The sequence below is a fragment of the Nannospalax galili genome, unplaced genomic scaffold, assembly GCF_000622305.1.
Source record: "Nannospalax galili isolate Female #2095 unplaced genomic scaffold, S.galili_v1.0 scaffold41, whole genome shotgun sequence".
In the NCBI taxonomy this organism is placed as follows: domain Eukaryota; kingdom Metazoa; phylum Chordata; class Mammalia; order Rodentia; family Spalacidae; genus Nannospalax; species Nannospalax galili.
In genome coordinates this window covers 806,561-811,978 of record NW_008344991.1, presented here as the reverse complement: position 1 = coordinate 811,978, position 5,418 = coordinate 806,561, and the positions used below count along the sequence as shown (strand labels likewise).

At 34.9% G+C, this 5,418-nt stretch overlaps 1 pseudogene; it reads left to right on the top strand.

The window, feature by feature from the left end:
* Positions 1 to 5,418, top strand: part of LOC103740612 — a 161,104-nt pseudogene that overhangs the window by 153,582 nt on the left and 2,104 nt on the right.

The following is a 5,418-nucleotide window of genomic DNA, read 5'->3' as shown; positions in this document are numbered from 1 at the left end:
TAATTTTTATTAGAATGTCTAAAATGCTATCTAAAATAATACAATGTACATGTATATTTATATAGTATATTTACATAGTTATTATACTATATTATTCTTGTTTAAGAAATATGCATTTTTTTTCACAGATTTTGGATATATGGTTAGTTGAGTCCATGGATACAAAACTTGTAGATAAAGAAGACCAACTCTATTTCATTTTGGAAGAGTGATGGTAGATTCCAGAATTTAAAATTTTTTGGATCAAAGTATATTAAAAATATCTTGGATATTCTTTCTGGATATCAAAGAGTCACCAAAATTGTTTTTGCAAGTACGTGATATAACAAAATAAATGTGTAATAATGTAACTCCAATTTCAATAAAATTCCTAGGGTTAGTTAAGATAGAGATTGATTGGATAGAGAATAAAATAAATAGAGGTTTTATTATTCTGTAATGGCAGTCTTCATTAGGATGACAGAAGAAAAAACAGAAACAATGACCCATGAGGAGAGTGTTTCCAAGGTAAAATGTGAGGGTCTACAAAGGCTTCCTCTGTAAGCTCTGCCTCTCCTAATGCACATTAGTGAAGTGGGAATGAGAATGATTCTCAGGGAGGTCAAGTGTTAGGTTGGTGGATGCTGCTTTTAGTTATTTATTAGCTATAACATTAGTAACATTTGTGAAAGAGAAGAAAAGTTGGAATATTGCAGAGTGAATGGAACCTCCACTGGTCTGCACCATTTATTTCCTGAAGGGGTCATTTTATCTGGTTCCATGGACACACTGCGTTTGGGGGTAAAAAAACTAGAAATTTGAGCCACCACAAACCAAATTTATGTGCTTATTCCGAGATCCTCATTCCCAAGAAGGGCCTGGTGGACTAAATATTAATATATTAGATTTTCTTATAGGTGTTAGTGAGCCAACACCAGTTCTGGCTCTTAAATCTCCACAGTATACAGAATATGTTATGGGAAACAATTTTTCTAAGTCTGCAGATTTGTGGGTAAAGCATCCTAAACAGCTGTTGAGCCTGAAGTTTTTCCAAGTTTTGTGTGGATGTTGGTTTTCAGTCTGGATGAGTTTGCTTATGATAATAACTTGCAGTGGTACAGATGTCAAAGTTGAGTTTTTACCTTTAGGAAATGGACTAAAAAGTAACTGATTACTATTTCCTCTAGAATCAGTTTGAACTTTGCCCAGTATTTTGACCTTGAGAAGAAATCCTATTATCATACGATTATGATGTCTTTAAATCTACTCAATAAACATTTATTGACCAAAATGCAGTTTCTTATAAATAAATGTCATTTTTTTTCATTTTTGGAGGAAAACCAAAAATACTTAATCATAAAATGAGTTTTACCAAACACAAGATTCTGAGAAAAGCAAACAAATTTTTCATATTATTTCATTTTGTTTTACTTTACATTTTTACTGTGTGTGAGTGTACTTGTGTGTATATTCAGTGTATGTGTGGCATGTTTTCCTGCGTGTGTATGCTTATATGTGTACATGCCTATAGAGGCCAGAGGTCAATACTGGTATCTTCCTATCATTTTCCACCTTCTTATTTAAAGAGATGGTATCTCACTGAATCTAAAACTCACCAGTGGCCAAGAGTGGCTGGCCAGGAGCCTCAGGTTCCTCCTGTCTTTGTCTGCAATGCCCAGGTTACAGATGTACACCAGCATGCTCAATTTTTGCATGAATGCTGGGGTCTGAACCTAGGTCGTCAGGTTTGCTCAGCAAGCATTTACCTTCCTCAGTCCCTAGTCCCTGTTCATCAGTTTAAATGTATCATATTATTTAGTCTTATTTTTTAAATATTCAATTGGTTTCCCTTTTAGACTCTTACCTTTGAATTTTGTTACTATCACTAAATCTACTTTGTTGATTTTAAGATCATATACATTTTCTCTAGCATAGATTATTTGATAAGGTTTTCTCTTTCATTGATTTTTCCATAGGAACAATTCTGTAGATTATGTAATATCATTAGATCTGCTAGGATTCAAGTTAAGAGTTCAAGATGAAAATGATAAATAAACATAGAGTTGTGTTTGTTTAGAGTGCCAAATACAGCCCTAGTCATTGCCACTGTTACTGTTGCAAGAACCTTGAATAATTCATTATCTTTCCCTAAGAATTGGTTCAAATTCATTAAGAAAACTTTCTCTTTCATAATTGTTGACATCTTCTATTAAAGTCTAAAAGTTTAATAATTTATATTTAAATTATTAAAGTCTATGAAGCTAACTAATCACAAGTTAGCTAATTTGACTCTGATGTGAGAGTAAGGGTATCACAAATTTTCCTCCTAAAATCAAACATTATTTTTCACACTTTTGGTTTCCTACTCTGCTTTCTGGAATAATAAATAGATTAAATGATGCTTAAATTCATAGTATTTAATTTTTCTAGAGGAGTATTTATCTAGTCATTTGCAAAATCATATGTAAAGAAAATGTTATTGGCCATTCACTTCTACATGAGTGTATCTATTCATCTAACAAAATATGAGTATGAAGCTTGTATGTGTATATATACAGAAATTTAATTAGTACACATGTAAGTAAATCATGAAATTTGCCTTAGAAGTTTTTGTATAATAGTTGGGGAGAAATATATATGTGCAAGGTAACTACAATACAAGAGAGATTAAGGTACAAGTGAAACAGTGCCACACCAGGGAGTAACTGACTTCAAGTATAAATTCTTGAACTATTTGTTATGCTTAGGAAATGACAAAATGGTAAATGGTCTGAGTAGGTTAGATATGTAGTCTGCAGAAGAATGTAAGTAAGAGTTATAGGCACAAAGAAAGGATCAGGCAAGAAGTGACTTACATGCTATCTAGAGAATTCAGACCTAACTTTATAAGCAATGTGATCATTGAATAATTTCAGGAAAGGTGATCTGATCTGATTTTATTTAGGAAAATAATTTGAGGAGAGATGCAAAGGATATATTGGAGTATTGTGAGGATCTAGAAAATAATAGTTTTTTGTATACTAAATGTTTTGGCTTTGGGGGAAAGAAGTATTATTGATGAATCTAGAAGAGAACTTAGATTTTTGACCTAAAGGTCAGAATACAAGAGGTTTGAAAAATGTAATTAAAGACAGGAGGACTAAGATATGGAAGGGAGGAGGATAGATCAGGCCCATTTGTTCTCAAATCTACTTCTTGGCATTTTCCATACATTATTTAATTGTATAGTATCATAGAGTCACAAATTCAAGTGAGTGAATGTGGTCCATTAAAAGACAGCAGTAGTGAGAAAGAGACTAAGGACAGACTTGTTAGAAGAGAGACTATAGAATAGGAGCACGCAGGTAAAAGCAAGCCAAAAGCATTCCAAAAGTCAAAGGATATTCAAGAAACAATGGGTTCCTAGAGCAAGAATAGAATGACTAGCTGCATCAGCTTTGTAGCTCAAGCAATGACTGTACAGTGTGGGAACAAGCCATGTGGAAACATACTACTACAGAAGCTTCTTAAAGTTTATGTATACACATTATAAAAAGAGGTTAAAAGGAGTTATCCTATAATACAGGAACACTGCCTTTTCCAGATATGAAAGGCTAATTAAAAAAAGAAAGCCTCAATGCCAGGAATGGACTCTCTTTTTAGAAACTATTTACCAGAGGTCCCACAGACCCTCAAACAATACTGGCCATTCCCCTTGCTCTTGATTACCCAACAGAGCAAGATGGTAAGAAGCTATTGAAGACACTATATATATGAGCTGTAAAACAAACAAAGTGAAATCAAACTGGTGCTGACTTCAGAGCCTCTTCTCTACTGGCTAGTGTTCATAGTGCTGGGAGGTGCTATGCATGCTACCAAAAGGAAAAATAATCATCAACCTTACCCATCTGTGAATCCTGCAAGCTACAATAACAACTGTTTGGCAAGATATGCCCACTGACAATAATGGCATGACTATTATGGGAGTAACCAACCACTTTCTAATTGGATTGAAGGTCTGCTTCATAAAATGGAGTCCATAACTGACAGTGGTATCAGTTTTAGGAACCTGAGGCTAAGCAGATCACAAGACATAGAGGAGAACTTAAAACTTGTTTCTACTACATAGTTACCATATTAAACTGACCCTTAATGACATCGTTATACCCATAGACTAATGGTGTCTATCAATTCTCACCAGAGAAGTTTCCTTATATGATTAAAACAGAAACCCACAACTGGCCAATATTTGAACAGTAGAGAACAAGAGGCTGCAGAGTACTTGTTTCTGAATAAGATATCTATTTCAAACTTCTTTCTTCCAAGGATCAGAGATTATTGTGAAAGAGGGTGTGGGAAGATTGCAATAACCAGTGATGGTGGATGACCACATGGAAACAGAATTTTCTAAACAGCTGGTCAGTTACTCATATGAACTCACAGCAATAGTGACAGCAGATGGCTACTGGGAGGGGCAGAGAGAGTGTCTTTCAAGCATGAGTCTTTTTAAAGATTCTTGTTAGGTTAACTAAGCTTCAGTGGATGGACCCACACTGAATGACATTTGGAGACAGAAATTAGACTCTATAAGCCTTATTATATATAATTATAATAATATAATATTATATATATTAGAGTACATTAAATTGGGTGGGGGATAAGGGAAGGGATCTAAATACCATCAAATTGTATTCTATGAAAATCACAAAAATTCAATGAAAAAAATATGTTGCCTAGGCTTACCTTAGGCTGACTTTCCCAGCATAATGCAGCAACAAATGAAGAAGTGACCCAAGTCAATTCTGACTGCCCTCTCAGAATGGAAGAAGTTTTGGCCTGTTTATGGACTGTTGAAGGGACTGACTTCTGATTCATATGGCTTAAACACTGATAGGAGCAGTGTATCAATTTGGTTGGAGAGATGGTCAGTGATTAAGTGCACTTGCTGCTCTACCAGAAGATCCAGGTTTAGTTCCCAGTCCCCATGTAGGGTGGCTCATAACCAACCATAACTCTAGCACTGGAGGATCTGATGCTCTCTTCTGGCCTCCAAAGACACATTAATGTGTGTATAACACCCCTCCTCCCCTAACCCTATATATAATGGGGGAAAAAAACTCACAGAGAGGAAAGAAATGCAGGATAAAGATGATGCCAGAGTTGATTTCTGGTTTAGTTTCTGTTTTCATAATGTTCCCACATGGCTTTCCTCTCTGTGTGTAGAGGTACAGAGAACTCCCTGGCATGAACAGTTCTTCCTCCTCTTCTAAGAACACCAGTGCAATTAAATTAAGGCTCCATCCTTATAACTAATTTCATTTGTATTATTTTCTTAAATGCTCTATTCAAGGTACAATAGGATTGGAGATTAGTATTTCTGTCTTTGGATATTAGGGAAATGATGGGGATGAGGCAATTCAATCCACAAAAGTGTTCCTGAAGAAATTTATGCATCACACT